Source organism: Choloepus didactylus, chromosome X (assembly GCF_015220235.1).
Source record: "Choloepus didactylus isolate mChoDid1 chromosome X, mChoDid1.pri, whole genome shotgun sequence".
NCBI lineage: Eukaryota > Metazoa > Chordata > Mammalia > Pilosa > Megalonychidae > Choloepus > Choloepus didactylus.
Genome location: NC_051334.1, coordinates 63728112 through 63750111, shown reverse-complemented (window position 1 = coordinate 63750111; position 22000 = coordinate 63728112). Strand labels below are relative to the sequence as shown.

General features: G+C 37.2%; 1 non-coding gene and 1 pseudogene across 1 annotated transcript; one reads left to right on the top strand and one right to left on the bottom strand.

Annotated features, from left to right (window-relative positions):
- LOC119522179 overlaps positions 1–22000 on the bottom strand; it is a 147750-nt pseudogene that overhangs the window by 88541 nt on the left and 37209 nt on the right.
- LOC119523878 lies at positions 18784–18886 on the top strand. The gene has a single exon (XR_005214685.1). It is a non-coding gene; the product is annotated as a U6 spliceosomal RNA (small nuclear RNA).

Here is a 22000-nt window from a genome sequence, read left to right as displayed (position 1 = left end):
CAAGACAAGGAACTCTGATCACACCACTTTTACTAAACATAGCACTGTTAGTGCTAGCCAATACCATAAGACAATAAAAAAATTAAAAAGCATACAATTGGAAAGGAAGAAGTAAAACTTTCCTTGTTTGCATGACATGAGTTCTGCTTAGAAAATCCCACTGCATCTACAAATACACCTAGAACAAATAAAGTCACAAAATACAAGATCACCACGCAAAAAAAAAATCTAGCTTTAAAAATGAACATGAGGACACCAAAATTGAAAATGCAATACAATTTACAATGGCTTCAGAGGAAATTACAGACATATATAAACTTAACAAAACATGAACTGTTAAGTCTGTATGAGGAAAGTGACAAAATGCAGATTATGTAAAGAAGACAAATGCACAGGTGGTGTTCAAGAATTGTAAGAATCAACATGATAAAGATGTCAATTCTCCCAATTTTACCTATAGGTTTAAGACATTTCATATCAAAATCCCAGGAAAGTTTCTTGCAGACATAAACAAGTTGATTCTAAGATTTATATGGCAAGGCACAGGCCATAGGATAATTAAAACAATCATGTCAAGAAGAATAAAGTGGAGAAGTCACTTTATTCAATATTAAGGCAAACTATATATCTAAGAATCCAAGAAAATGCGATATTGATGGGATAGACCCTTGGGTCAGCAGAACAGAATAGACAGCCCAGAAATAGGCCCAAACATATACATCCAACTGTTTTTTAATTCAATTTTGAGATATTTTCACATCCCATGCAATCATCCATGGTGTATAATCAATTGTTCACAATACCATTATATAGTTGTGCATTCATCACCACAATCAATTTTTTAACACTTTCATTACCACACTCAAAAAAGAATAAGAATTAAAGTTAAAGTAAAAGGTAACACCCAAAACATCCCATACCCCCATCCCTCCCTATTATTCATTTACTTCATGTCCTCATTTATCTATTCATCTGTCCATGCAGTGTATAAAGGGAGTGGGAGTCACAAAGTTTTCACAATCACACAGTCATGCAGTGTAAGATATAGTTATACAGGCAACTTCAAGAATAAAGCTACTGGGTTGCAGTTCAACAGTTGCAGGTATTTCCCTCCAGCTATTCCAATACACCAAAAACTAAAAAGGGATAACTATATAATGCATAAGAATAACCTCAAGAATGACTTTTCAACTCTGTTTGAGATCTCTCAGCCACCAAAACTTTATTTCATTTCTCTTCCCCCTTTTGGTTCAAGAAGGCTTTCTCAATCCCACCCATGCCAGGGCCAAGCCCATCCCCATGAATCATATCCCACATTGCCAGGGAAATTCACACCCCTGGGAGTCATGTCCTATGCAGGGGGTAGTGCAGTGAGTTTACCTGCAGAGTTGGCTTAGAGAGAGAGGCCACATCTGAGCAACAAAAGAGGTTCTCTTAGGCAAAATTTTAAGTAGGCTTAGCTTCCCCCTTGCAGCAACAAACTTCATTAGGGCAAGCCCCATTATCAAGGTCTCAGCTGTCTAAGTTGGCAGTCCCCAATGCTTGTGACAATATCATCAAATCCCCAGGTGGGGAAATTCAATATTTTTACATTTTCCATCAGTTCCTCAAGAGGGCTTTTCAAGTACATTTTTATTCTCTGCCCAAATTACTCTGGGATGCATTTTGGCTTCACACTAGCCTGTACAAATCAACTACATTTCACTCCCCATTCAATGCTCCATATAATTATGTTGTTTGAATAAACTGACCATGCAAGTTGAATCATCCAGTGTGTTACAAGCAATATAGATTTTGCACCTAGTAAACATCTCTTCCTTTGGTCTCACATGGAAGCCAAAGTTTTAAAAACACTGTCAATATTGTCCTTTACTCTTTAGTCTGATACACCTCAGTCCTAACCAAGTCCATTTCATTCATATCTTTAAATGAAGTCTGAACTCTTTGTTCAGACTCTAATATTTGCTGTATGGGGTAATGCTGACATTCAAGCTGTCAGATTCTGGCTCTTAGTCTCAGGTTCCACACAGATACCCAAAGTTTCAGGGACCAGCCAGCTTATACACAAAGAGCTCAGCATCTCAGAATTTAGAAATAACCATTACAACTCAGGAATAGATGTAACTTCTCTAAGAGCTTACACTCTAGGAACCTTTACAATAAGCCTTCCCCTGATAAACTATGCTCTCAGGATCAGGGCTTAGAGTTTGCACATTATAGTTAGTCCATATTAGTGAGGCATTATCATGTTTTTCTTTCATTTCTGGTTTATTTCACCCAAGATGCTGCCCTCAATTTCCACTCACCTCACAACTACAGTCCTTCTTGTAGCAGCTCAATACTCCATTGTATGTATACATAACAGTTCACCATTCTGTTCATCAGTTGGTGTACCCTTAGGCCACGACCATCCACTGCAAATTATGAATATGGACACCATAAACCCCACTGTGTAAATGTCCATTCATGCCCTCTTTTCAGTTCTTCCAAGTATATACCCAATAACCGGGTTGCGGGACTATATGGGAACCCCATGCTTAGCTTCCTGTGGAACCACCACACTACCCTCCAGATGGGCTGCACCATTATACTTCCCCACCGATGGTGGTTAGGTACATATCTTTCTCCACATTTTCTCCAGCACATATATCCCTCAGTTTATTTTTTAGATGGTTTTACTCATGCACCATACATTCCATCCTAAGTAAAAAATCAATAGTTCCCAGTATAATCACATAGTTATGCATTCACCACCACTATCTATATAAGGACAATTCCATTTCTTCCACAAAGAAAGAAGAGGTGAAAAAAGTAAAAAGACAAAAGAAAAAGAAAAAGAAGAAAGAAAAATGACAACTAAGAAAACAGAAGAAAAGATGAAATTAAAATAAATTACAATTAAAAAGTCAGACAACAAAACCAATGCCAAGGATCCCATATGCCTCCCTTATATCCCCATCTTATAGGCATTTAACTTGGTATATTGTCTTTGTTACAATTAAAGGAAGCACATTACAGTGTTACTGTTTACTATAGACTCTAGTTTGCATTGATTGAATTTTCCCCAATACCATCCTATTTTTAACACCTTCCAAGGTTGAAATTCATTTGTTCTCCCTCATGTAAAAACATATTTGTGCATTTTATCACAATCATTGAATACTCTAGGTTTCACTAAGTTATACAGTCCCAGTGTTTATCTTCTATCTTTCCTTCTGGTGTGCTACATGCCCTAACCTTCCTCTTTCAACTGTATTCACAGTCATCTTTGTTCAGAGTACTTACATTATTGTGCTACCAACACCCAAAATTTTGCTAAAAACCTCTCTCTCCCTGTCTTTTCTTACCTGTTTCTAGTGCCCCCTTTAGTATTTACTGTAGAGCAGATGTCTTGTTCACAAACTCTCTCATTGGCTGTTTGAGAATGTTTTAAACTTTTCCTCATATTTGAAGGAGAGTTTTGCCAGATATAGAATTATTGATTGGCAGTTTTTCTCTTTCATTATCTTAAATATATCATACCACTGCTCTCTTGCTTCTATGGTTTCTAATGAGAAATCTGCATATAGTCTTATTGAGCTTCCCTTGTATGTGATGGATTGCTTTTCTCTTGTTTCCAGAATTCTCTTTGTTTTTGACATTTGATAATCTGATTATTAAGTGTCTTAGCATAGGTCTATTAAGATCTATTCTGTTTGGGGTACACTGCACTTCTTGGATCTGTAATTTTATGTCTTTCATAAGAGATGGGAAATTTTCAGTGATTATTTCCTCCATTATTGCTTCTGCCCATTTTCCAACTTCTCTTGTCCTTCCGGAGCATCCGTGACATGTGCCTTCATATGCTTCATGTTGTCATTCAATTCCCTGAGAGGTTGCTCATATTTTTCCATTCTTTCCCTATCTGTTGTTTTGTGTATAGAATTTCAGATTTCCTTTTGTCCAGTTCACGAATCTTTTCTTCTGCCTCTTCAAAATCTGCTGTTGTCTCTATTGTGTTTTTCATCTATTGTATTGTGTCCTGCCAAATGTTTCTTCAAACTTTTGAGTTCTTCCTTATGTTTACCCAATGTCTTCTTCTTTATATCCTTCATCTCTTTTGCCATATCTTCCCTCAACTCATTGAATTGAGTTTTGAATTGGTTTAGCATATTTGTTTGAAGATCTTTAATTAGTTGTTTCAATCCTTGTATCTCAGTTAAAATGTAAGTTTGTTCATTTTTCCTAATGTGACTCATAATATTTTGTTGTCTATGCATCTTATTTCCTTGATTACACCAATCAGATTTTCCCAGATCAGAAGGGCTCAGGTCTCAGGATGAGGTTTTATCCAGTATCAGGTTTCCCTGAGGGTGAGACTCAGCAGATTGTGAGACTTTACCATGAGGCCTCTAGACTCTGTGCTTTTCCTATCCTGCCCAGCATATGGTGCTTATCAGGCCACAGCTCCCCACTTTTGTAAAGAGGAATGGTCCCTTTAATTATCAGCAGACAGTGTCCTGGACAGGGGCTGAAGGTGTCTGGAGCTAAGCTTAAGTTGTTTCTGTTTTTTCCCTCCCTCAGGCCCTAGGGTCTGATTTCTCCAAGGGAAGGCAGCCTCTTGACATGGGCCCTGCTCCCTTTTCTTTGGGAAGTTACACCTTTAGGGGATTAACTTCTCCACTTGAATTCCTCTTTTGTCTCTCTGACTCTGTTACCTCCACCCTTACCTGGGTCAGTCCTGACAATTGAAAATGCCTGAGGCGTTCTCTAATGGGCTTTCTCTTAGAGAATAACTCTAAGTTATTCTCATTTAGAGTGAGAGAATAAAAAGGGAAAAGGAGAGAAAGCACCTTCTCAGAGCCAGTCCCCAGTTCCTCAATTTCACTGGTAAACCTGTGTTGGTACCCAGTTCTCTGCACCCCTTTTCTTCAGACACAGTCATTTTCCAGTGTTCTGGGCTCAGCTGTCTCCAAAAGCCTCTGTTTTTTATTTATTTATGTATTGTTTTCCATCAGCCCTGCCTCCTCTCTGCTGGGAGGAAACTCAGTATCCTTTTCTGCTTTGTCCAGGATTATCTGTCTTTGTAGCTTGTATTCAGCAGTCCAAATTTGTTAATTAAAACCACAGTTGGAGCTTGGTTGAGTTACTTTCCCTGTAACCTGTTTTTTTTTCATGCAGAAGTGTTTCAGCTCTGCCTGCCCTTCCTGTGGGTGAGGGGCACCAGCTCTGAGTTTGGGCAGCTTTACTTACAATTCTGTGCTGTGATCTCAGCTGTTCCACCCATTCCAGGTTAGTGTATGATGTATGTCCATTTACAGATGTCTTCCAACAGTTGTTCCAGATTATTTACTAGTTGTTCCTAGTTATTTACTCATTGCTCTAGAGGACTAACTAAATTCCACACCTCTCTATGCCACCATCTTGCTCCACCACCACCATCCAAGTTTTTTATATCAAGACCCATATTTTGTTCCTGACGTGAAATTCACATAATATAAATTTAACTAAATGTTTTTGGCTATTTGGGGCTCTTCCCCCTCTATATTAATTTCATGATTTTCTTTTCATTTCTGCAAAGAGGGCTGTTGAGATTTTGATTGAGATTGCATTAAATTTGTAAATCACTTTGGGTAAATTGACATCTTAACAGTAATTAGTCTTCCAGTGCATGAAAGTGGAATATTGTTCGACATATTAAGGTCCTCTTTAGTCTTTTCAGCAATGTTTTTCAGTTTTCTGTGTACATGTCCTTTACTTCCTTGGTTAAATTTATTCCTAGATATTTAATTATTTTTAGCTGCTATTGTAAATGCAATTTTTCTTCATTTCCTTTTCAGATTTTTCCTTACTATTTTATAGAAACATCACTGATTTCTGGGTTTGAATCTTTTATGCTGCCACTTTGCTGAATTCATTTGTTGGCTCTAATAGCTTTGTTGTTAACTTTTTGGGATTTTCTATATACACAATCATGTCATATGCAAGAAGGGAAAGTTTATTTCATCCTTTCTATTTGGATGTCATTTATTTCTTTTAACTGTCTGATTGCTTCCAATATAATGTTATATAATAGTGATAAAACTGAGCATTCATTTCCCATTCCTGATCTCAGAGGTAAAACTTACAGTCATTATATGTGGAGTATGATGTTAGTTATGCATTTATGATGTATACCTTTTATCTTCTTTAGAAAGTTTCACTCTATTCCCAATTATCTGAGGGTTTTTATGAAGAAGATTTGCTGGAATTTGTTAATTGCCATGACTTCTATGCATCATTTGAGATGATTACATAGTTTTTCCTTCAATCTACTAATGTGATGTATTTGATGATAGATTTTCTTATGTTGAACAACCCTTGCATACTTGGGATAAATCCCACTTGATTGTGTGCAATACTATTAATGTGCTGTTGTATTTGGTTTCCTAGTATTTTGTTAAAGACTTATGCATCACTATTTTTTCTAATTTTTATTGAGATTGTTCAGATACCATACAATTACCAAAGATCCAAAGTGTACAATCAGTTGCCCCTGGTACCCTCATACAGCTGTGCATCCATCACCACACTTAATTTTTGATTAATTTTTAGAAACTTTTCATTACTCCAGACAAGAAATAAAGTGAAAGATGAAAAAAGAAAAAAGAAAGAAAAGGAAACTCGAATCCTCCCATATCCCTAACCAACCCCACTCAATTGTTGACTCATAGTGTTGATGTAGTACATTTGTTACTTTTATGAAAGAACATTGAAACACTACTGTGTATATAGTTTGCAATAGGTATATATTTCTTCCCTATATGCCCATCTATTATTAACTTCTAATTGTATTGTCATTACATTACATTCTGTTTCATGGAAGAGATTTCTAATATTTGTACAGTTAATCATGGACATTGCCCACCATAGGATTCAGTTTTATACATTCCCATCTTTTGACCTCCAACTTTCCTTCTGGTGACATATATGACTCTGAGCTTCCCCTTTCCACCTCATTCACACACCATTTGGCACTGTTAGTTATTCTCACATCTTGCTACTGACACCTCTGTTCATTTCAGACAACACCACCAATGTCAAGTGTCTAACATGCCTCCCCTACCCCTCCTCTTATCTGCATTTACCTTGGTATATCACCTTTGTTACATTAAAGGAAGCATAATACAATGATTCTGTTAGTTACAGCCTCTAGTTTATGTTGATTGCATCCCTCCCCCAATGTCTCCCCATTTTTAACACCTTGCAAAGTTGACATTTGCTTGTTCTTCCTCATAAAAGAACATATTTGTACATTTTTCACAATTGTTGAACACTCTAGATTTCACCAAGTTACACAGTCCCAGTCTTTATCTTTCCTCCTTTCTTCTGGTGTCACACATGCTCCCAACCTTCCTCTCTCAAGCATATTCATAGTTATCTTTTTTCAGTGTACTTCCATTGCTGTGCTACCATCTCCCAAAATTGTGTTCCAAACCACGTACTCCTGTCTTCTCCTATCACTCTGTAGTGCTCTCTTTGGTATTTCCCGTAAGGTGGGTGTCTTGTTCACAAAGTCTCTCATTGTCTGTTTGTCAGAAAATATTTTGAGCTCTCCCTCATATTTGAAGGACAGCTTTGCTGGATATAGGATTCTTGGTTGGCAGTTTTTCTCTTTCAGTATCTTAAATATATCACACCATTTCCTTCTTGCCTCCGTGGTTTTTGCTGAGAGGTCTGCACATAGTCTTATTAAGCTTCCTTTGTATATGATGGATTGCTTTTCTCTTGCTGCTTTCAGGATTCTCTTTTTGTCTTTGACATTTGATAATCTGATCATTAAGTGTCTTGGCATAGGCCTATTCAGATCTATTCTGTTTGGAGTATGCTGCATTTCTTTGATCTGCAATTTTATGTCTTTCATAAGAGATGGGAAATTTTCATTATTTCCTCTGTTATTGCTTCTGCCCCTTTTCACTTCTCTTCTCCTTCTGGGACACCAATGATATGTACATTATTGTACTTTGTTTCATCCTTAAGTTCCCAGAAGCATTACTCATGTTTTTCTGTTCTTTTCTCCATCTGCTCCTTTACGTGTAGGCTTTCAGGTGTTTTGTTCTCCAGTTCCTGAGCATTTTCTTCTGCCTCTTGAGATCTGCTGTTGTATGTTTCCATTGTGTATTTTGTCTCTTGTGTTGTGCCTTTCATTTCCATAGATTCTGCTGGTTGTTTTTTTGAACTTTTCATTTCTACCTTATGTATGTCCAGTGTTTGCTTTACAGCCTCTGTCTCTTTTGCCAAAACTTCTCTAAACTTTTTGAATTGATTTAGCATTAGTTGTTTAAATTCCTGTATCTCAGTTGAAGTGTACATTTGTTCCTTTGGCTGGGCCATAACTTTGTTTTTCTTGGTGTAGGTTGTAGTTTTATGTTGTCTAGGCATCTGACTTCCTAGGCCACCCCAATCATGTTTTCCCAGATGAGAAGAGGCTCAGATCACAGAAGGAGGAAATATTCAGTATCTGGTTTCCCTGATGGTTTTTCTTAGAAGATTGACACACCTGTGCTTTTCTGCCTGGCATGTGCACCTGTCAGCCTGTCACTGGCTGGTGTAAGAGGGTGTGGCCTGTGGCTCTCCTCCCCCAGGCTTTGGGGTCTGGTTCTGGTAAGGCAGGCAGTAGAGCCAGGCCCCTCCCTTTCATCTTGGGAAGCTGTGCCCCCTCCAGAGAGGTCAACTGCATATCAATAAGTTCTTTGTTTCTCTGACTCTGCTGGTCAAAGTGCTTTGATTTTAAAATGGCTGAGGCTTTCTTTACTGCAATGTGCTGCAGGCTGAAAACTGCTGAGGCTTTCTCCACAGAGAGAGAAAGGGACAGAAAGCTCCCAGATTCACCTGTCAGTGAGATAGCACCTGATCCTCTGGGCTCCCCATCCTGAGACAGATATGTGCCCCAACCCTTCCAAGGTTAGTTGTCACCAAAAGCCTCAGTCTGAGTTTTGGGGATTCACTGTCTGTATTGAGCAGTTGACATTAAAACCCCAGTTGGATCTGGGCTGAGGTACACTAGCTTGTTTGGAGAGTGCTTCTCTAGCACCACAAGGCTTCTGTGAGGGAGGGGCTCTCAGCTCTTGGCTCTCAGCGCAGGTCTGCAGTTTTTACTTACAGATTTTATGCTGTGATCTTTGACATTCCTCCCAATTGAGGTTGGTGGATGATGAGTGGACAGTCATGTTTGTCTCCCCACAGTTATTCCAGGTTATTTACTAGTTTTTTGGTCATTTATGAATTGTTCCAGGGGACACTAACAGTCTTCCACTCCTCTCTATGCCACCATCTTAGCTCCTCTATGCATCACTATTAATAAGAGTTGTTGGTCTTACATTTTCCTCTCTTGTGATATCTTTATCTGTCTTTGGTATTAGGGTGATTCTACCCTCATTGAATGAGTTAGGAAGTCTTCCCTCCTCTTCAATGTTTTGGAAGTATTTGAGAAGTATTAGTGTTAATTCTTCTGGGACTGTTTGGTAAAATTCAACAGTGAAGCCATATGTCCCTGGCGTTTACTTTTTTGTGAGGTTTTATATTTTGAATTTAATCTCTTCAGTTGTTACTGTTCTGTTGATATCTTCTATATCTTCTTGATTCATTTCAGGTAAGTTGTGTGTTTCTAGGAATTTTCCCATTATATCCAGATTATCCATTTGTTTTGATATACAATTTTTCAAAGAACACTCTTATAATCTTTTTTTTTTTATTACTGTGGGGTTGGAAATGATGTCCCTGTACTCATTTGTGATTTTTATTATTTACATCCTCTGTTTTTTCCTTTGTCAGTCCAGCCAAAGAGTTGTCAATTTTCATGATCTTCTCAAAGAACCCATTTTTGTTTCCTTAATTGCTTTCCTTAATTATCTCTATTGTTTTTCTATTCTCTATTATATTTATCTGCATTCTAATACTTTTTTCCCTTCCTTCTGCTCAATTTTGGTTTCCTTTGCTCTTCATTTATATTTCCTTCAAGTGTGAGGATAGGTCAATGATTTGAGATATTTCTTCTTTTTATTAATCATTTAGATCTATAAATTGCCCAATCACCATTGCTTTATACTTTGGGGGAGAGTTGTAGGCTTATAGAAAAATCATGCATGAAATACAAACAATACAAAGTTAACATATTCCCTCCCCATCATCAAAACCTTGCACCAGTGTGGCACATCCATTACACTTCATGAAAGAACATCTTTATAACTGTACTATTAACAATAATCCATCATTTAAAATAGGGTTCACTGCCTGTGTAGTACAGTCTCATGTTTCTTGTTTTAATTTCCATTTTAGTAACATATATACAACCTAAAATTTCCCATTTCAACCAGATTAACATATATAATTCAGATCTGTAATTACATTCACAATCTTATGCTACAATCACCACCATCCATTACCAAAAGTTTATAATCAATCTAAATAGAAACTCTGTACAGTTATAGCATTAACTTCACATTTGCTATTTCCAACCTGACCCCTGGTAACCTACACCCTGATTCTATGAGTTTTCTTATTCTAATTGTTTCATAACAGTGACATGACACAATATTTGTTCTTTTCTGTATGGCTTATTCCACTAAACATCATGTGTTAAAAATTCATCCATGTTTTCACAAGTATAAGAATTTCATTCTTGTTTATGGCTAGACAATACTCCATTGTGTGTATATATTGCAATTTATTTATCCATTATCAGTTGATGAACACATGTTGCTTCCATCTTTTGGCAATAATGAATAATGAATAATGCCATTATGAACAACAGTGGGCAAATATATGTTTGAGTCCCTGCTTTCAATTCTTTTGGTTATATACTGTGCCAGTTTGAATGTATTATGTCCCCCAAAATGTCATTATCTTTGATGCAATCTTGTGTGGGCAGATGTATTAGTGTTGATTACATTGTAATTCTTTGATTGTGTGTTTCCATGGAGATGCAACCCACCCAAGTGTAGGTGATAACTCTGATTAGATAATTCCATGGAGATGTGGCCCTGCCCATTCAGCATGGGCCTTGATTAGTTTATTAGAACACTATATAAGCTCAGACAGAAGGAGCAGGCTTGCTACAGCCAAGAGGGACACTTTTTGTAGAAAGCACAGGGGCTGAGATAGAAGCTGCAGCTTACAGAGACATTTTGGAGATGGTCTTTGAAAGCAGACTTTTGCTACAGAGAAGCTAAGAGAGGACAAATGCCCCAAGAGAAACTAAGAGTGGCATTTTTGAAGACTTGCAGCCTAGAGAGGAACATCCTGGGAGAAAGCCATTTTGAAACTAGAACTTGGGAGCAGATACCAGCCATGTGCCTTCACAGCTAACAGAGGTTTTCCGGATGCCATTAGTCATCCTTCAGTGAAGGTATTCCTTACCTTGGACACTTTATGGTCTTAAGACTGTAACTTTGTAACCAAATGACCCCCCTTTATAAAAGCCAATCCATTTCTGGTATTTTCCTTAATAGCAGCATTGGCAAACTGGACCATATACCTAGAAGCAGGCTTTCCAGGCCATATGCTGGTCCTCTAATTGGCTTTCTGAGGACATGCCAAACTCTTCTATAGAGGCTGCATCATTTTACATTGCCACAAGCAATGAATGAGGTCTTATTTCCCTGGCTCCTCTCCAGCACTTCTTAGTTTCCATTTTTTTTAGTTGTAGTCATTCTAATGGGTATGAAATGGTATCAAATTTTGGTTTCAATTTGCATTTCCCTGCAAATTGAAAATGTTAAGCACCTTTTCATCTGATTTATGGCCATTTGTATATCTTTGGAGATATGTCTATTCAAGTCTTTTGCCCATTTTTAAATTGGGATTTTTGCCTCTTTTTGCTATTATGTTGAAGGATTTCTTAATATATTACATATATTAAATACATATTGGATATGTGGTTTCCAAACACTTTCTCCCATTGAGTAGGTTGTACTTTCACTTTCATTATCATCAGATCTTTTGATGCCCAAAAGTCAACTAGGTCTAGTTCATTTGTCATACTATTCAAGTTCTCTGTCTCCTTATTGAACTTCTGTCTAGGAGTTCTATCTATTGATGAAAGTGGCATATTGAAATCTCTAACTCTTATTGGAGACTCAGCTTTGCCAAGATTTGACTCATGTATTTTGGGGCAACATTATTAGGTGCATACATATGTGATTGGTATTTATTCTAGATGGATTGGACCTCTTGTTAATATATAGTGTCTTACTTTGTCTCTAATAGCTCTTGACTTAAATTCTATTTTGTCCAATATTGGGATAGCTACCCCAGCTCTCTTTTGGTAACAATTTCCATGGACTATATTTTCCCATCCTTTTACTTTCCATTTACTGTGTCTTTGGATCTAAGTTGTCTCTTGTAAACAACATATAGGTGGATCATGCTTTGATTTCTATTCTGAAAAAATGTCTTTTGATGGTGGAGATTAATCCATTACCATTCAGTGTTATGACTTTCAACACAGTATTTACTTCAACAATTTTGTCTTTTGTTTTCTATGTCATACATTTTTGTTAATCTTTTCCTTTATCACAGCGTACTGTTCTATATAGTTGATCTTTTGTAATGGCTCTAACTGAACCCTTTCTCAATTCATTTTCTGTATATTCACAAAATGAATTATTTGTGGTTAATATGGGGTTTGTATAATATAACCTAACTCTATGACCAACTAATTTGAAAAGATACCAGCTTATTTTATCATATACATTCTCTATTCCAATATCCCTCTGTTTGCTCTCTTGTTTTTTTCCAAATTACCTCTCTATAATTTGGTGTCTGTTCTGGTTTGCTAATGCTGCTGGGATGCAAAACACCATAAAAGGATTGGCTTTTATAAAAGGAAGTTTATTTGGTTACACAGTTACAGTCTTAAAGTCATAAAAGTGTCCAGGGTAATGCATTGACAATCAGGTACCTTCACTGGAGGATGGCCAATGGTGTCTGGAAAGCATCTGTTAGCTGAGAAGGCATGTTGCTGACATATGCTTGCTCCCAGGTTGTATTCCAAAATGGCAGTCTCCAAACTGTCTGCATTAGCTTCCAATAGCCATCTTCAAAATGTCTGTCTCAGCTCCTCTCTCAGCTCCTGTGCATTCTTCAAAGTGTCCCTCTGGGCTGTAGCTCCAGTAAATAAACAAGGCCCATGCTGAATGGGTGGGGCCATGCCTCCATGGAAATTATCCAGAGTTATTGCCTACAGTTGGGTGGGTCACATCTCCATGGACACTGAACCAATAGGTTCCAACCCAATCCACACTAATACATCTGCCCCCACAAGAATGCATTAAAGAATATGGTTTTTTCTGGGGGTCATAATATGTACAAACCAGCACAATGTCCATATCAGAAAATATGACATTTTCTTATTCATTTGTATTCTATCTCTTATAGAAAATTAAGAGTAGAGTTATGTATGGTGAATACAGTAAAAGTAAAGGTTTTTCTGTTGTATATTATATTAATTGATTTTCTTGTGTTGAGCCACCCTTACTTACCTGTGATAAAACCCATTTTATCATGGTGTATAATTCTTTTGATGTGCTGTGGGATACAATTTTCAAGTATGTTGCTGATGGTTTTTGCATCTATATTCATAATGGTATTTCTGCTGGTTTGAATATATAATGTCCTCCAGAAAAGCCATGTTCTTTAATGCAATCTTGTGGGGAAAGATTTATTAGTCTTTTGATTAATGTGGAACCTTTTGATTGAGTGTTTCCATGCTGATGCAACTCACCCAACTGTGGGTGATGCTTTTGATTAGACTATTTCCATGGAGGAATGGCCCTGCCCATTTAGGGTGGGCCTTGATCAGTTCACTGGAGTCTTTAAGAGAGAATCTAAGAGCCAACACAGACCCAGATGCTTGCTGATGCTTGCAGATGTTTGGAGATGCAGACTGAAGGACATTTGGAGATGCTAAGTAATAAATGAAGCCCATAGCTTTCCCTGAAGAAGATAAGAGAAGACCCCAAGACACTTAGAGAGAAACACCCCGGGTGAAAGAAGCAATGTCACACAGGAGCTGTGAGAGAGGAGCTAAAACAAAAGCCCAGAGACATTTTGGAGAATGCTGTTTTGAAAGTAGAATCCAGGGAAAAAGGATGAGCATATGCCAGCCATGTGCCTTCCCAGCTGACAGAAGTGTTCTGGACACCATTAGCCATTCTTCAGTGAAGGTATCTTCATGTTTATGCCTTAGTTTGAACACTTTTATGGCCTCAGAACTGTAAATTTGTAAACTAATAAACACCTTTTATAAAAGTCAATCCATTTCTGTTATTTTGCTTAATGGCAGCTCTAGCAAACTGGAACAGTATTTTCTTTTCTTGTAGTATCATTATCTGGCTTTCATATTATTGTGATGTTGGCCTCATAGAATGAGTTGGGTTGTGCTCCCTCCTCTTCAAAATTTTGGAACAGTTTGAGCATGATTAGTGTTAAATTCTTGGAATGATTGGTAGAATTCACCTGTGAAGCCATCTGGTCCTCGATTTTTCTTTGTTGGGTCATTTTTTTATGACTGATTCAATCTCTTTACTTGCAATTGGTCTGTTGAGGTCTTCTATTTATTTTAGTGTCAATGTAGTTTGTTAATGTCTTTCTTGGAGATTACTCTGAAGGTCAGTTTCTCTCTCTGTTTCCTAGAGCTTTTGTGTTGACTGGTTTTGTGTTAAGGTTCCTTTACACTTGGTTTAACTTATTCTAGACCTTTACAACTGCCCATGTTTAACTGATCAGATTTATTCAGCTCTTTTTTATATGACTCTTACCCAGTGTATATGGAACAATTTTTTAAGACAGCACTATTTGTACAATTATTTCACACTCAGAAGAAAGCTTCTTTTCCTCTGCTTCTTCTCCAGAAATTGATCTGTTCTGTTTTTCCAAAATCTTCATTTCATTGCCTCTAGCTTCTTTTCCCTGTAAGGTAAATTTTGGAAGAAGGGTTACCCTGGAGAATACTTCCACAACTCAATGTTTCCAAGCCAGAACAGGGTCAGGGACCCATGAAGGGGGCACAGACCAGTTTCAAAGAGCCCAGGGAAGAGGTTAAGGAAATATGCCAAAAAGCCATTTTGATGGCTCCCCTAAGTTTCACATTACTGGCCTGCCAAGCTGATGGTGCTTGTCAGCAAACTGTTTTCTGCATGCCTCAGGAGACCCTGTGTCTTTAAATATCCACTGCCTTTTCCTCTGTTGGGGGAGTTGAAATTAAATTATTGACGCAGCTGTCAATATCCATGATGAACTAAAACACTGGTGCAGAGCCATGACCCAGCAATCTAAATTCACCAGTCAAAAGCCATGAACAGTACTCATCTGTGCCCCAACCCTTGGGGAAGCAGGCTTCCACATCCTTCTCCACCTGTAATGGCTAAACTTGGACCAGAATCAAGGCAGCTTGCCTCAGGAGTAAGTGTTGGAAGCTGCTGCAGTATGGGTGTGTTACTCACAATTTTTTTTTTACCACAGTTTATGTCTCTTTATCCCACTCTTCCCTGGATTCTTCTGGGCCCCAGAGCCCCAGAACAGTTGTTTCCAACTGTTTCTGCTTGTCTGCTAGCTGTTTGGGGAGGAGGAGTGAGTCCTCAAGCTCTGTACTCTGTTTTCTTTATCCTCTATAAGGGAACATGAATTCCAACTGCCATTTCTGTCTAGAAGTCACATATCCAAAGGTATCTTGCACATTCATACACCTAGCCCACATACAGAAATCACAGAAAGGACTTGAAACATAAGTTGACTTCCCTAATTTTGAAAGTGTCTCCAGATGGAGACCCTCCCAGTGAGTCAATTGCACAACCTCTTGACTGTAAGGTACCCACAACACTGGCATACTCCCACTGTCACTCTTGTAAGAGGGATGCTTGAATAAACCTCCTTAAGCATCAGATGGTGCCTAAGGCTCATCTTTGATGCATACTGAACCAAGTGGAAACATTGCCCCGGGGACTCTACCATGCAAAAATCTCAAATATGACAATATGTAATTGCTACAACACCATTATTGAAAACACTATCTTAAATCCACTGAATGGTTCTCTGCATTTGTCAAAAATCAGTTTGACACGGAAAACACATGACAAGTAATAGAGTCTTTGCTAAAATGTTATGGAAAATGTACTCAACAAAGTGATGATGACCAAAACAATGAACAGCAATTCCTGGGGGGGACAGAGAATCTGATATCCAGAGTTCCACATTGTAATATTCAAAATGCTCAGTTTTCAACAAAAGTTAAAAGACATACAAGAAACAGGGAAATATGACCTATGAAGGGCAATAAACATATAAATTTACAGAAACCAACCCTGAGGAAACACAGACATTGGACTTACAAGACAAAAACTAAACAAACTTTCTTAAATATACATAAAATGCTAATAGTAATCATGGACCAAAAAAACTAAAGGAAACCAAGAATATTATGTATGAACAAATAGAGAATATCAATAAAGAGATAGAAATTATTAAAGGGAACCAAATAGAAATATTAGAGTTATAAAGTAAAATATCTGAAATGAAAAAAAAATCTCTCTAGAGAGGTTCAACAGCAGATTTAAATAGGCAGAAGAAAGAATCAGTGAACTTAAAGATAGGGAAATTAAAATTATCTAGTCAGATGGCAAGAAATAAAATTTAATGAGGGGAGAAGACCTGTAGGGGAAGGAAGATGGGGTGGAAAATTGAATTCAACCACAGGGGCATTGATTTCATCAATCCTACCTATGAAATCCCATAAAAACTCAGGAAAGCTGAAGCCAGAGAGCTTCCATAATATACATGAATGTGCATGGAGAGTGATGCATTCTGATTCCAATAGATAGGACTCTGGAAGCTTTACATTTGAGGCCCTCCCAGACCTCACCCTTTGCATCTCTTTTGGCTTTTTCTGATTTGTATCCCTTTTTAGTAATGATAAAACTATAATTGAGACACAATTATGGATCTGGATTCCCACTGCAGTCAGTGTTGGTGTGAAAACCTATTCCTCCATGTGACAACAATCCTCCTTCTTCAATATTGAATACTAGGCCTCTTTCAAAGCAAAAGTTTCTACCTTTGGATCACCATTAAGCCATCATTGCAAACTCTTCATTAACCTCCAAGGATGATCCCTTGGAAATAGGACATTTAAAAGCAGCATCTCTAAAGCAGAAATTACCCCAAATACTCTACTAGAGAGACTTACATCATTTTATTTTGGAGACATGCCTCTTACCACAGTTTTATTCCCTGTCTTTCCAGATAAAATTTAATAAGACCCCAATGCACTACATGAGGTGGCAATTTCAAATTTCCTATGAAGAAGAAAATTTTTACCCCCTGTCCAAAATTACTCACCTGGTGCAATGAATAAGTTATCATTGTCATTTCTGTCTTCCCCTCTGTGCCTGGTTTCTGCCTGGGACAGGAGTGGGGACCTGAAATCAAACCCTTGAAATGGTGATGCATGACAAATACTATTAATGATATGTGCTGCAAACTCATGGAATGTAAAAGGAAGTTCATAAACATTTATTTCCCCAAATATAAGAGAATCATAAAGTCCCCACTTGTAAAATGGAACAGCACTAATTTCATTACTTTAAATGGAACAATGGGACTAAGAAGCTCTTAAGGTTGTCTAAGCAAGATAATTTTTCATGAAAAATATCCAGAAAAAGAGTGCAGTGCAGGGACCTGGGAATGGGAGACAAGAGCCACTATGATCATGGGGCTGTTACAACATGTAAAGCACCATTTCAGATCAACCCATACACTTGCTGGCCTACTGTTGAAATGTTCTACAAAAGAGCTCCAAAAGCTTGTGCTTGCTTCAGTCTCATTTATTTTTATTAAAAGAAGTTGGAGGCAGAAGTCTTCTGAGTGCTTTATTGGTGTACTACCACTCATTGAACAGCTGCCAGTAGAGCAAATAATAGAGAATTCTGTCCATCTGTTCATCCTCCTTTCCCTCCCATCTCTCATGGCAGAGTGAGCAATTCCAGCTTTAGAGGTCAATGAGCATAAAGGTCTGAAATATTTTGTAGCTTTGTATATGCATACAGACTATAGTGCCAGTGAGAGTAATTCATGTCATATGTAAATACTTTAGCATATAAATATATTATATTCTTGTAGTACAGGATAATGACCACTGGTTTAAATAACCTGTAGTACACTGCATACCTTGAAAAAATATTTTTTTTGCTTTCTCCTGTTTTAGGTTTTATATAATACAGGTAGTACACTAATTGCCATAGACATTTTATAAGCTTGGTATTCTATGTTTATTCAACTAAATAAAAAGTTAGGTCAGTGAAATGTATTTTTCACCTTCAGCAGAAAAAAAACCAATGAGGTAAAATACAAAGAACTTAAGCAAAATGTGGGACACCATTAAGTATACCAATGTACATATTTTGGGATTCCCAGTAGGAGAGAGAGTGACAGGGACAGAAAGAAAATTCGAAAATATAATGGCCAAAAAATCCCAAATTTGATGAAAGTTATAACTATACACATTCCAGAAGCTGAAAAAATTCAAGTACAGTAAACTAAAAGAGATCAACACCAAAACACATTATAATCACACAATTTAAGGACAAAGTCTGAGATCCTTGACAGCAGCAGAGAAATGATTAATAAGTAAAAGTGATCTTCAATAAGATTAACAACATATTTCTCATCAGAAACCAGGAGGCTAAAGGGATGATGTGTTTAAGGAGCTGAATGAAGAAGAAAGTCAAACAATTATATATTCTAAAAACACTTCAAAAATTAAAGGGAGAATGTTTGCTTCAGCAGCACTATACTAAAATTGGAATGATACACAAAAGATAAACATGGCCACTGAAAAGATGACATGAAAATTCATGAAACATTAATTATTTTTATGCATGGTTGTTCTGTGTGGTAGCTTGAAGCAGTTATGTACCCCAGAAAATGCCATATTCTTATAATCCATTCCAGAGAGTGCAGAACTATTGTAGGTGGAAATTTTTTTAATCACTTTTATATATTACTTTTTATTGAAATTGTTCACATACCATACAACTATCCAAAGATCCAAAGTGTACCATCACACAGCTGTGCATCCATCACCATAATTAATTTTTTTCAATACTTAGAACATTTTCATTACTCCAGAAAAGAAATAAAGACAAAAAAAGAAAACTCCAATCCTCCCATACCCCTAACCACCCCCCATCCATTACTGATTCACAGATTTGGTATGGTACATTTGTTAGTGTTCATGAAAGAATGCTAAAATATTATGAACTGTAGTATATAGTTTGCAATAGGTACAAATTTTTTCCTATACATCCCTCTATTATTAACTTCTAATTATGGTGTCATGCATTTGTTCTAGTTCATGAGAGGGATTTCTAATACCTGTACAGTTAATCACAGACATTGTCCACCACAAGATTCACTGTTTTATACATTCTCATCTTTTAACCTCCAACTTTCCTTCTGGTGACATATGTGACTCTAAGTTTACCATTTCCACCACCTTCATACACATTTCAGCACTGATAGTTATTCTCACAACATGCTACATTCACCCCTGTCCACTTCCATACATTTAAGTTCACCTTAGTTGAACATTCTGCTCATGATAAGCAACCACTCCCCATTTTTTGCATCATTCTATATCCTGGTAACTTATATTTCATGTCTATGAGTTTACATATTATAATTAGTTCATATCAGTGAGACCCTGGAATATTTGCCTTTATGTCTCTGTCTTATTTCAGTCAATATAGTGCCCTCAAGTTTTCTTCATCAACCAATTTTTAAGACAGTTTTGTTCACACACCATACATACCATCGTAAGAAAAATCATTGTTTCCCCATATGGTCACATATTTATGTATTCAGAACCATCACCACTATTTTTATAAGGGCATCTCCATTTTTTGCACAAAGAAGGAGGAAGAGTCAAGGAAGGTAGAGAGACAAAAGGAAAAGAAAAAAGGAGAGAGAAAAAACATGACAGCAACAAAAGGAAAGATAGCATTAAACTAAAGTAGAATAGTGTCAGACAACATCACCAATGCAAGGACACCCATACCCTTCCCCTATGTCTACCCTCATATGCGTTTAGCTTTGTTATATTGCCTTCGTTTCATTAAATGAAGCATAATACAATATTTCTGTTAATTATAGTCTCTAGTTTGCATTGATTGCATTTTCCCTCCAATTCCACCCTATTTTTAACACCTTGCAATGTTTACATTCATTTGTTCTACCTCATGTAAAAACATATTTGTACCTTTTATTACAATCATTGAGCACCCTAGGCTTCACTGAGTTATACAGTCCCAGTCTTTATCTTTCCTCTTTTATTCTTGTGTCCCACATGTTCCTACCCTTCCTCTTTCAACCATGCTCACGGTCATCTTTGTTCAGTGCACATACATTGCTGTGCTATCTCCCAAATTGTTTTCCAAACTTCTTACTCCTGTCTTTTCCTTTCTGTTTGGAGTGCTTCCTTTAGTGTTTCCTGTGAATCAGTTATCTTTTTCACAAACTCTGTCATTGTCTGTTTGTGAGAATATTTTAGGCTGTCCCTCATTTTTTTTTAATTTAATAAATTTTATTTTGAAATAAATTCAATCTTACAGGAACAGTTGCAAAAACAGTACAAACCCCATATATAGAACTCCATCATACCCCGAATCCCCTTCCCCAATACCCTGATCCACCAAGTTTAACATCTTGTCACACCACCGTTTCTTTCTTTCCCTTCCTCTCTCCCTCCCTCCCTCCCTATCATCCATCATCTATTGCGCTGTCCTCTGAACATATGAGAGCAAGCTGCACATATCTTTGAACAAACAATATAATTCACATATACCTTTCCCATGGACAAGAACATTCTTTTGGACAATCTCATTAAGTGCAGCTAAGAAGTTCAAGAAATTCAACACTGATATAAAGCTTACATTCTATATTTCCTTTTTTTTTCTTGTGTTCCATCTGTGTCCCTTTGAGCCTCCTCTCCTCCATCCTCAGATCCCATCCAGGATCATCCTTGGCATTTAATTGTCATCTATTTAGACTGTCTTTTTTTTGTTCAATTGTGGAAACATATATATACAGCCTAAATCTTCCTATTCCACCCCCTCCATAGCATTCCATTAGTGGGATTAATCACATTTAGAATGTTGCAATGCTATCGCCTTCCCACCATCCATTTCTAGAAGTTTCCCTTCACCCCAAACTGAAACCCTACTCTCATTTCTTAACTCCCCATTGCCCTTTCCCCCACTTCTCAGAACCCCTACTCTACTTTTCATCTCTATGGTCATATTCTCTGATACTTTCTTTGTGTTTACCGTGGGGCTTAAATTTTACATCTTAAATCTATAACAATCTTGTTTTTCTTTGATACCAACTTAACTTCAATATGACACATAAACTATGTTCCTATACTCCATCATTCCCTCAGCTTTATGTAGTTCTTGTGAAAAATTACATATTTCACATTGAGTCCAAAACCACTGATTTATCATTACAGTTTATGTATTTTAGATCCTGTAGGAAGTAAATAGTGGAGTTATAAGTAAAAAATACAGTAGTATTGCTATTTATATTTGCCATGTGATCTTTACTGGAACTCTTTATTTCTTCATGTAGTTTCAGTCATTTGTTTAGTGTCCCTTCCTTTCAGCCTGCTCAACTCCCTTTAGCATTTCTTATAGGACTAATTACTGGTGATGAAGTCCCTCAGCTTTTGATTATCCATGAATGTTTTCATCTCCCCTCATTTTTATTCTCCAGGTGTTTGTGAATTCTCCAAGTCTCTGATGGTTATTGGCTTCTATTTGTATTCCATTGTGGTCAGAGAATGTGCTTTGACCAAATTCATTTTTTTTATTTTCTTGAGGTTTGTTTTTATGTCCCAGCATACAGTCCATTCAGGAGAAAGATCTGTGATCACTAGAGAAGAATGTGTGTCCTGGTTACCTGGGATGTAATATTCTATATATGTCTGTTAAAA